Source organism: Vipera berus (genome assembly GCF_964194415.1).
Source record: "Vipera berus genome assembly, chromosome: 4".
NCBI classification, from domain to species: domain Eukaryota; kingdom Metazoa; phylum Chordata; class Lepidosauria; order Squamata; family Viperidae; genus Vipera; species Vipera berus.
Genome location: NC_138206.1, coordinates 121361711 through 121372777, shown reverse-complemented (window position 1 = coordinate 121372777; position 11067 = coordinate 121361711). Strand labels below are relative to the sequence as shown.

Here is an 11067-nt window from a genome sequence, read left to right as displayed (position 1 = left end):
CCCGCCTTAGGTGTGAAAGCCAGTTGGGTGACTTTGGGCCAGTCACCAGGACAGGGTGAGTTCTAGTCCCGCCTTAGGCATGAAAGCCAGCTGGGTGACTGGGCCATTCACCAGGAGACTGTGAGTTCTAGTCCTGCCTTAGGCATGAAAGCCAGCTGGGTGACTGGGCCATTCACCAGGAGACTGTGAGTTCTAGTCCCGCCTTAGGCATGAAAACCAGTTGGGTGACTTTGGGCCAATCACCAGGAGACTGTGAGTTCTAGTCCCGCCTTAGGCGTGAAAGCCAGCTGGGTGACTGGGCTATTCGCCAGGAGACTGTGAGTTCTAGTCCCACCTTAGCCATGAAAGCCAGCTGGGTGACTTTGGGCCAATCACCAGGAGACTGAGAGTTCTAGTCCCGTCTTAGGCATGAAGGCCAGCTGGGTGACTTTGGGCCAATCACCAGGAGACTGTGAGTTCTAGTCCCGCCTTAGGCACGAAAGCCAGTTGGGTGACTTTGGGCCAGTCCCTCTCTTCAGCCCAACCCACCTCACAGGACTGTTGTTGTGGGGGAAAATAGGAGGAGGAAGGAGTATGAGATAGGTTCACTGCTGTCAGTTATTTGCAAAAACAATAAAGGGATATAAAACAACTCTTGACCATTGCGGAGGGCCATTGGTCCCAGGATCAAAATTCGGACGCCTGGCAACTGGCGTGTATTCGTGATGCCATCGCAATGTCCCGGGGTCATGTGAACTTCATCTGCAGTCTTCCCAGCTGGCTTGCAACCAGCACAATCGAGGGGGGAAGTCGGTCCACTTATTTATCCACCGTTTTATTTACTTAACAACTGCAGTGATTCGCCGAACAAATTGCAGCGCAAAATGTCATAAAACGAGGGATAACTCTATGACCCACAGCCTCGGCTAGTCACGTAAACTCTGGTCCCAATTGTGTATTAAAAGCCCAAAACTACTCTACTGAAATCGGATCGTTACTAACAGGGCTTTTTTTCTCATAGAACGCTCAGAACGGAGTTCCGGCACCTTTTTTGGATGGAACCTTGTAGGGTAGGCAAGGCGGGTTGGTTGTATGACATGTGTGAGTTCCGGCACCTTTTTCTTTTACAAAAAAAGCACTGGTTACTAATATTAGTATAGCCTTTCTCTATAATCCGCATGTAGTCACCGATATATTTTGCTGCAAACGCCACTCTTTCTGGCAAGGCCAATAGCTGGGCCTCTTGGATTGGTGCAATTGTCAATTTATTTGTGAAATACTAATTGAGTAATTTTAATTGGGGAAGGAATGAGTAGTGCTTTATAATTGAAAACGCCCTTGCTTATTTTGGGCAACCAGCCTGGTTCACGTACGCTCATTCTGTAGGGAATGACAGCGTTGAAAGAATTTTTCCATCCCTCTGAAGGGCACCATATTAGAATTTAATCAATAAAATCTGTCATTCTCGTTTCCCCAAGGAATGAGCCTTGGTCATCTATAAAGGCATTTAAGCTGATTTTTTTTTCAACGGAAAGGTCTGCTTTGGTACATGAAACTCGTGGGGGGTTTAAGGAATTTATCCTAAATGAATAATTGCCAAGATTAGTGTAAGAACAGTGAGCAAAAGCTCAGGGCGTTAGCATGTTATTGCATTCTGCCATCCCGCCCCAGAGTTTAATTACATTTTCTTCTCCACTGGCAAATATTGTCAGGATATCTTAAAGGTGATCCAGCGTTGCCATTCAGTTAGCCTAATTTGTTTATCCAAAAGAATAATAATAAAAAAATAGCCCTTGTGTAATTTGCATCTCAATTTGCCTGACTTTGGATCGTGGTAGATCAGAGGTGATTTCCCCAAAAAAATAAAAATAAAAATCTGTTTACGGCTGCAGGGTTGATGTGGTATTGTATAAAAATGCGGGAAATCCAATTACTCAGCTTAGGGACTGAAGAGAAGGGTGTGTGTGTGTGTGTGTGTGTGTGTGTGAAATAAAATAAATAAATAAAACCAGAGAACTGGGAAGTTAATTTTATTCTGGTCATGAGAATGCTCAAAGGGAGTTGAGTTGTGTGTTTGCTTTGGCTCTGGTGGGTTTCGCCCCCCAATAAATATGGAATTCATGTCTCATATGCTGCAACCTGTTTTGTGGACCTCTTGGGAAATAGCACACGATTACGTGATGAGTTTGAAATTAATCCAAGTCTCCTTTATGCTCGGTCACTCTCCATTATTGTTTCTCTTTCTGCTGAAAATGGATGGGTGACACCTTAGCGAAGGCATTTCCCATAAAACCATTGCATTTTATTGAGCAAAAGAGCACTTATTCATATTATAGAGAATAACCAAAAAACCCTCAAACATCCCTGAGATCTACTTTATAAAAAAATCACAGGAAATAATCTAGGTTTTTTATTATTATTATTCTGTTTTTTTTTAATATGGCCTTATGACCACATTGGTTAGCTTTTGTATAACACCACTTCCTGGTACTTATCTTTTATAACTTATCCCAAAGAAAGGTTTTGGTTTTTCCCCCCTTCATTCTTTTGAATGCGTTGGGCTTTTTAAGGAGAAACTAATGCCAAAAATTCTGGTATAAATGTAGGATGTGGCATCTATCTCTGGATAGCTATAGCTGGATTTTCTTTGAAAAAAAAAATCTATTATTTTTATTTTCAGAAATCTTGGATGGCTGCTTTGGTTGAACGCCGAAACTTGATTTGCTGAAATTTGCTGACAAAAAAAATCAACTGAAGAAGATCGTTGAAAAGTAAGACAGCCGTGGGTTGTGTTTCCCCCCCACCCTCTTTCTCTGGGAAAATGTATAGAATTCTAATCATGTTTTAAACGAATAATTTACGGTGATCAAAACAATGGTTGCTAGAAATAAATGAACAGACGTTTTGAAGCGCAGTCGTCTGAATTTGGAGTGCGCTGTGTGTGTGTGTGTGTGTTTGTGTGTATTTACTTCTTCATTTTTATGGCTCAGCAGATGGCATCTGGAAATGCGTAGTACTATGGGGGATTTGTAAAAAATAAGTAGTTGGGAGATTCTAAGAAGTTATCCTGGCTTTTAAGTTTTGCACGCACAGATAGTCCTCCGCTTACAACGGCGCATTTAGTGACTGAAGTTACAACAGCACTGAAAAAAGTGACTTATAATAGCCATTTTTCACACTTACGTCCTTTGCGGCATCCCCAGGGTCACATGATCAGAATTCAGAGGCTTGGCAACTGGCATGTCCTTATGATGGTTGCAGAGGCCCGGGGTCATGCGATCCCATTTTGCGACCTTCTGACAAGCAAAGGATTTGCTTAACAACCAGGTTACTCACTTAACGACTGCAGTGATTCACTTACCAACTACTACTACAACTGTGGCAAGGATGGTCGTAAGATGGAACAAAAGAACTGTCTCGCTTAGCAAGAGAAATGTTGGGCTCAGTTGGGGTCGTAAGTTGAGGACTACCTGTCAAGACTGATTTGCCCTTTCCCCAACATGCTCTCCTTTGCTCACAGCTTGACAAGATTTGGGTATGCAAAGGTGGGAGGGGTGGTATCTAGGCAATGGGTGAGAGCTGGATGCGGATAAGGCCAAGGTCATTAACTCAGGTGCTTGATGGAGAGGTAGACTTTTCCTGTCACAAGAAGAAGTATTACTATTGGAGAATGGGAACACCCGGTGGGTGGGAGCGAAGGGATCTGTTCTTTATTTAAGTAAGCTTTCAAGCGGGAAAACCAGAGCTGGTTTCGCTTCTTCTGGGCCAATGTAAATTTTCAGTAAAGTATTATACTCTTGGTAAAATCATGTCCCAGGCGCTTCTTTTTCTAGAAATGCCAATGGGAGAGTTGACAGTTGTATTGTCTTTTCTCTACTTGAGGAAGTTAATTTAGTCATTTTTGCGAGCTCCGTCATCTTCATCGACCTGGGTAGTGTCAAATCTTTTCACTTTTCGGCGAATAATGCCGGTATTGCTCAAATTGTCCACAACGTTACTGCAACCGTCATGTATAAGAAACAAATTTCCACAACCTTTTTTTCTACTTACCTCTCCGTTCTAGATCCCTCCCCCCCAAAAAAAAACCCCTCTCTGGTTTCACTTCCATTTTAATCTTTAAAATCTTCTGAATTAATGATAACGTGGGTCTTTCGAAAGTCCTGCAGCAATATTTGTGCATTTATTACACCTCCCTGTAGTATGTACTAATCTCTGCTGTCCAGGATTGGCAGCCAAGCTGTGATTTTAAGGCGATTGTGACATTCAGATGTGTTCTTCACCTCTGTCGTGCTTGCTGTAACAAGATAGTGTTGTTGTGTTGTTGTTTTTTTAGCAAGTCTGCATTTGTGGAATCACCGAATGGGCCATAATCATTTATTCCAATCAAGTGAATGTACTGTGGGGTTTTGTTGTTGTTGTTTTGTTTTAGCTGTGTGCTTCTGAGATGGCCCGACCTAATTTTCTTCCACTGAGCTTCACTTTCACTAAAAAAAGGAGAGAGTTGTGTTGATGGATGTGTCTTCAGCTCAGCTAGCTCTAACTGGGGCTCCTTGAGTTTGATCGGCTGTGTGTGGTTGTGTGTGTGTTCCCCCCCACCCACCCCACACACACACTTTGGCAGTCTTGCAAGGCAGCCAAAGTGCATTCAGGGAAGGGCAGGGAGAGAGAAGGGAAAGGTCGAAATTAATGATCTGCTTGGAAAAGCCACGGATATTTTTAGTCGTAAATGGCCTTCGGAGGCCTTTAGACTGCCCTAAGCAAAGTGGAAACCTGCCAAAAGAAGTCATAGGTCCAATCAGATTCAGGGTTGCAGAATGGACGTGTGTGTGTGTGTGTGTGTGTATTACATGCATGTTACATGTATGTTACATGTGGTTCTTTGCACCGCTCGTAGCTGTAGTGTTGATATTTATATTTATGTATAGTTGCATGCGTACGTACGTATGCCTGCATGTCAATGTGCAAAAAAATTTGAACAGCTTAATGGATGCTACAGTCATTATTATTTAGTCTAGTGGGGCTTTATTTATTTATTTATTTATTTATTTATTTATTTATTTATTTACTCACTCACTCACTCACTCACTCATTCAATTTCTGTATCTACCCCTCACAGTCTGCTTTGCCCTGGGTGGCAGACAATATCGCAACAGTGAAAACCATAAAAATTAAAAAAGTATACACGGACGATGGAGAATTATATTATTTTTATTTGCTTTCCCCCCCCAGTCAACTTTTGAAAAAATAGTGAGTGATGACTCTTCTCCTCCTCCTCTTCTTCCTCCCCCTCCTCCTCTTCCCCCTCCCCTCCTCGCTCCCCCTCCCTCTCTCTCCCTCCTCTCCCTCCTCTCCCTCCTCCTCCTCCCTTGCCCCTCCCTCCCTCTCCCTCTCTCTCCCTCGCCCCATAAAAATTAAAAAAGTATGCACGGACGATTGAGAATTATATTATTTTTATTTGCTTTTCCCCCCACCGTCAACTTTTGAAAAAATAGTGAGTGATGGCTCTTCTTCTCCTCTTCCTCCCCCTCCTCTTCCTCCCCATCCCTCTCTCTCCCTCCTCTTCCTCCTCTCCCTCTCTCTCCTCCTCCTCCCCTGTCTCTCCCTCTCTCTCTCCCTCGCCCTGTCCCTCCTCCTCCTCCTCCTCTCCCTCCTCCCCCTCCCCAGCCTCTCCCTCCTCCACCACCTCCTCCTCTCCACCACTCTCTCTCCCTCTCCCTCTCCCCTCTCCTCTCCTCTCCCCTGCCTCTCCCCTTCCTCTCTCTCTCCCTTTCCCTTCTCCTCCCCCACCCATTTCTCTATCTCTCCCTTTCCCTCCTCCTTCCTCTCCCTCCTCCTCCTCCTCCCCTGCCCCTCCCACTGTCTCCCCCACCCTGTCCCTCCTCCTCCTCCTCCTCCTCCTCTCCCTCTCCCTCCTCCCCCTGCCTCTCCCCTTCCTCTCTCTCTCCCTTTCCCTTCTCCTCCCCCACCCATTTCTCTATCTCTCCCTTTCCCTCCTCCTTCCTCTCCCTCCTCCTCCTCCTCCCCTGCCCCTCCCACTGTCTCCCCCACCCTGTCCCTCCTCCTCCTCCTCCTCCTCCTCTCCCTCTCCCTCCTCCCCCTGCCTCTCCCCTTCCTCTCTCTCTCCCTTTCCCTCCCCCTCCCCCTCTCTCCTCTGTGGCAACCCCTGAGATACTGGAACACGGCTATTCCTCTTCTCTGCTTGCTTGTGAGGAGTGCAAGAGACCCTCGTGTGTTCAGGCACATCCCCTATTAAAGGCTAACAAATTTATCTCTGTTAAACCTCTGTGGCACACCCATGATTGCTGCTCACTCATCGTCAAACTAATTAAGGCTAATAATGCTGGATCATCTCCTTTTCAAGTGGGATGGGAAAAAATATTTGTGTGGTGCCAGTTGTTGTCATTTAACAAAATAAATAAATAATCACGGAAATAACAGAATTGGAAGGGACCTTCAAGGTCTTCTATCTAGTCCAACTTCCTGCTCAAGCAGGAGACACGATATTATTCCAGGCAAATGGTTGCCCAGGCTCTTCTTCAAAACCTCCATTGGTAGATCACCCACAACTTCTGGAGGCAACTTCTGTCCCACTAATTAAATGTTCCCACCGTCAGGAAATTCCTCCTTAGTTCCGGGTTGCTTCTCTCCTTGGTTGGTTTCCATCCGTTGCTTCTTGTCCTGCCTTCAGGCGCTTTGGAGAAGAGCTTGACTCCCTCTTCTTTGGGGCAGCCCCTGAGAGATTGGAAGGCTGCTATCATGTCATCCCTTCGTCCTCCTCTTCATTAGGCTAGACATCCCCAATTCCAGCAACCGTTCTTTCCATGTTTTAGCCTCCAGTCCCTTCATCATCTTTGTTGCTCTTCTCTGGGATCTTGTATAGTGCCAACCATTGTGATTTATTTGAAATTTATTTATTTCCTGCCAGACCATTTGTCCCTATTTAATAGCACAACCAATAACAGTAGACTTATATCCCGCTTCACAGTGCTTCCAAGCCCTCTCTAAGTGGTTTACAAAGTCAGCCTTTTGCCCCCAACAATTTGCATCCTCTTTTTACTGACCTTGGAGGAAGGCTGAGTCAATCTTGAGCTGGTCAGGATCGAACTGCTGGTGGTGGGCAGTCAGCCTGAAATATGGCATTCAAACCACTACACCACCATGGATGGATGGAAGGAAGGAAGGAACGGAGGAAAAAAGGGAGGGAAGGAAGGGAGGGGTGATAGCAATAGCTCTTAGACTTATATACCGCTTCGCAGTGCTTTACAGCCCTCTCTAAGCGGTTTACAGAGTCAGCCTGTTATCCCCCAACAATCTGGGTCCTCATTTTACCAACCTCGGAATGATGGAAGGCTGAGTCAACCTTGAGCCGGTCAGGATCGAACTCCTGGCTGTGGGCAGAGTTAAGTGGCAATACTGCATTCTAACCACTGCCCCACCACGGACGGATGGAAGGAAGGAAGGAATGGAGGGAAGGAGGGAGGGAGGGGCAATAGCAATAGCTCTTAGACTTATATACCACTTCCCAGTGCTTTACAGCCCTCTGTAAGCGGTTTACAGAGTCAGCCTATTGTCCCCCACCATCTAGGTCCTCATTTTACCGACCTCGGGAGGACGGAAGGCTGAGTCAACTTTGAGCCGGTCAGGATCGAACTCCTGGCAATGGGCAGAGTTTGCCTGCAATACCGCATTCCAGCCACTGTGCCACCGGGGCTCTTAACATGAGGGACAATTCCCTGTCTTCCTTGCAATTCAAAAAGGGAAGAAGGTCCCTTGTTGTGGGGGGAGGGAGGGGAACCCTTTTCCTATTTTAGAATATTTAGCATTGTAACTTTTTTGTTTTGTTTTGTTTTGTTTAAAAAGCAGGTCATTTAAATGCTTACTGAAAATGGAAATGGAAAAAAAATTGTTTTCTTTTTTAAAGAATGCTTACCGTTTGTTCTGTGCTTATGCAGAACTTTGGAAAGGGATTAAATTAAGGTTCTTGAGGTTGGTTCTCTCCCTGCCTCCCCTCCACGCACAGAGATAAGTCAGAGCTCCGCAAGTGATCCACTGTGTACGGCTGGAGTGGGATTTAGACCACGGGACCCTTTTTCCTCTGCAATTGGAAGATGCTCCTTCTTCGCTCCGGCAATTACCCTACTGAGAACTGTTTCCTGCTCAGAAAGGAATGTGAAACATCTCTCAAAAAATTCGCTTCAGGGAGAAGGAAAGTCCAAGTGAGACACGTCTCTCTCCCTCTTTCGCCCGGATACGGAGACTGCCTGGGCTCACTGCAGTAGTCCCCTTCCCTTATCCTTCCCCTTCCCTCTTCCCTTCCCTCTTCCCTTCCCTTATCCTTCCCTTCCCCTTCCCCTTCCCTTATCCTTTCCTTCCCTCTTCCCTCTTCCCTTATCCTTCCCTTCCCCTTCCCCTTCCTTTATCCTTCCCTTCCCTCTTCCCTTCCCCTTCCTTTATCCTTTCCTTCCCTCTTCCCTTATCCTTCCCCTTCCCTCTTCCCTTCCCTCTTCCCTTCCCTTATCCTTCCCTTCCCCTTCCCCTTCCCTTATCCTTTCCTTCCCTCTTCCCTCTTCCCTTATCCTTCCCTTCCCCTTCCCCTTCCTTTATCCTTCCCTTCCCTCTTCCCTTCCCCTTCCTTTATCCTTTCCTTCCCTCTTCCCTCTTCCCTTATCCTTTCCTTCCCTCTTCCCCTTCCTTTATCCTTCCCTTCCCTTATCCTTCCCCTTCCCTCTTCCCTTCCCTCTTCCCTTCCCCTTCCTTTATCCTTTCCTTCCCTCTTCCCTCTTCCCTTATCCTTCCCTTCCCCTTCCTTTATCCTTCCCTTCCCTCTTCCCTTCCCTCTTCCCTTCCTTTATCCTTCCCTTCCCTTATTCTTCCCTTCCCTTCCCTTTTCCCTTCCTTTATCCTTCCCTTCCCTCTTCCCTTCCCTTTCCCTTCCCCTTCCCCTTCCCTTCCCTCTTCCCTTATCCTTCCCTTCCCCTTCTCTTCCCTCTTCCTTTCCCTTTCCCTTTCCCTTCCCTTATTCTTCCCTTCCCTCCCCCCTTTCCCTTTTCCTTCCCCTTCCCTTATCTTTCCCTTCCCTCTTCCCTTCCCTCTTCCCTTCCTCTTCCCCTTCCCCCCTCCTCTCCCTTCCTTGTAGAAGAAGAAGAAGGAAAGCAAAATCTGGGAATGCCTTCCATTTTTGTTATGCTCCTTGAATGTTGAGAACGGTCCTCAGTTGACTTGGCGAAGGGAACAACTGCAACCTCGTTATGGCGGAATCTCTGGGGAAGCGAAAGGAAATCGGTCTTCAGATTATTTTTCACGCTCCTCAATGAGGTACAAAACCTGGAGGGAGAAACAGGGTCCCCCTCAGAGCAGGTGGGGGTTGTAATGGGTTCTCATTCTGTCTTGGTTTTGGGTGCCTTTAAGAAAATATCTCAAGGAAACAAACATTTTCTGCTTGGCAGCCTATTCTTCATATGCTTTCCTGGGGAGCCGAGCATACTACATCACTTTTGAATGTATCTTCTGTTGGAAAAATTGAATTTCCCAGAATGAGGATTGATTTGTTTGTAAATTCCAAACAGTACTACAGCGCTAGGAATTGGCAATTTTTATCACCTGTATTTTTTATATATATCTGATATATAAATCTCTGAAAATGCAGAGAGAAATCTGGTGATTTTTAAAAATACCTTCCCCCCTGCTCCCTCTCTCTCTCTCCTTAAGTTGTCAACTAGCAAGTTTGTTCGGCAGCAGACCTACACAACACGAAATCAAAATCAAGATGATTGACAATTTAAAATATCACTTAAAAGGAAAATTAAAATAAGCTTATACAGATTTGTTGATTAAAGACCTACTCAGGTAGATGAGTTATAGAGTCCCTTTTGAAAGAAGCATCCTTTGATATCTTGAGACACATTAAGCTGGAAATATAATATTATTTTAATCCACTGTGGCCTTTGACAAGGCAGAAAGAATTCAAATGAATAAATCATATGTAATCTGATGGGTGTTTCATTGTAGCAGTCACACTCCGGGTGTTCCAGAACAGAGGTCGGTGCTAGAAACATCGTGTGATCCCATTAGTCTCAATGTTGTGGTTTAGAAAGACTGCTGTCACAGGAAGATTTAATTGAGGGATTTAGAGAAAGAGGTTTCTGCAGGAGAAGGAGAGGCAGAATCGGGGGTGGAGTCAAAAGAGGAATCACCCTAGAATCCTTATGTAGATGCAAGCGAACTAAGTCCAAATTTCCTTGAATTCCACCGACTCTTAAGTCCAAGTAGGCGCTAACGGTTTGTTGAGTAGATTCTGGTGCAAAGGGTTTTAGCAATAAAGTGACCTTCACGTGTGAACCTGTTCTTTTGTGCCAGAAAAATAATAATAACAACAACAACAACAGTAACAACAACTGCATACAAGGTCAAAATCGAGAAGACAGCAACAGACAGTAAGTGCCACCTATGCAAAGAAGATGAAGAAACAGTGGACCACCTGGTAAGCTGCTGCAAGAAGGTCACACAGACTGACTACAAGCAGCGGCATGACAAAGTAGCAACAATGGTGCATTGGAAGATCTGCAGGAAATATCATTTGCCTGTAAGCAAGAACTGGTGGGATCACAAAATAGAGAAAGTCATAGAAAATGATAAAATTAAACTGCTCCGGGACTTCAAAATTCAAACAGACAAGCACCTGCCACATAACACCCCAGACTTAACAATTGTCGATAAGAAAGACAAAAAAGTCTGGATAGTGGACGTGGCAGTGCCTGGAGACAGCAGAATAGACGAGAAAGAATTGGAGAAGATCACAAAATACAAAGTCCTACAAGTAGAAATAGAAAAACTATTGGCAAAGGCAAGCAAGGGGAGCACCAATAGTGACAGGCGCCTTGGGTGCAATCCCAAAGCAACTGGAGCGCCACTTGAACACCATCATCGGCATTGACAAATCCGCCATCAGTCAATTGCAAAAGGCGGCCTTACTAGGAACTGCTTCCATCCTGCGACAAGATCTGTAATTCCACCAAACATCCACATCTGCCTATCCCAGGGAGGGCAATCTAAGGAACTTGATTTTAGGCAAATCTGAATCAGCTGATG

At 45.4% G+C, this 11067-nt stretch overlaps 1 protein-coding gene across 1 annotated transcript in view; it reads left to right on the top strand.

The window, feature by feature from the left end:
• Positions 1-2656: 2656 nt before the first annotated feature.
• The window catches only part of ENOX1 (ecto-NOX disulfide-thiol exchanger 1), a 289641-nt gene continuing 281230 nt past the window's right edge, over positions 2657-11067 (top strand). Inside the window, exon 1 of the mRNA XM_081328001.1 lies at positions 2657-2750. The gene's annotated coding sequence lies outside the window, so the exon portion shown is untranslated. The remainder of the gene's footprint in view (positions 2751-11067) is intronic.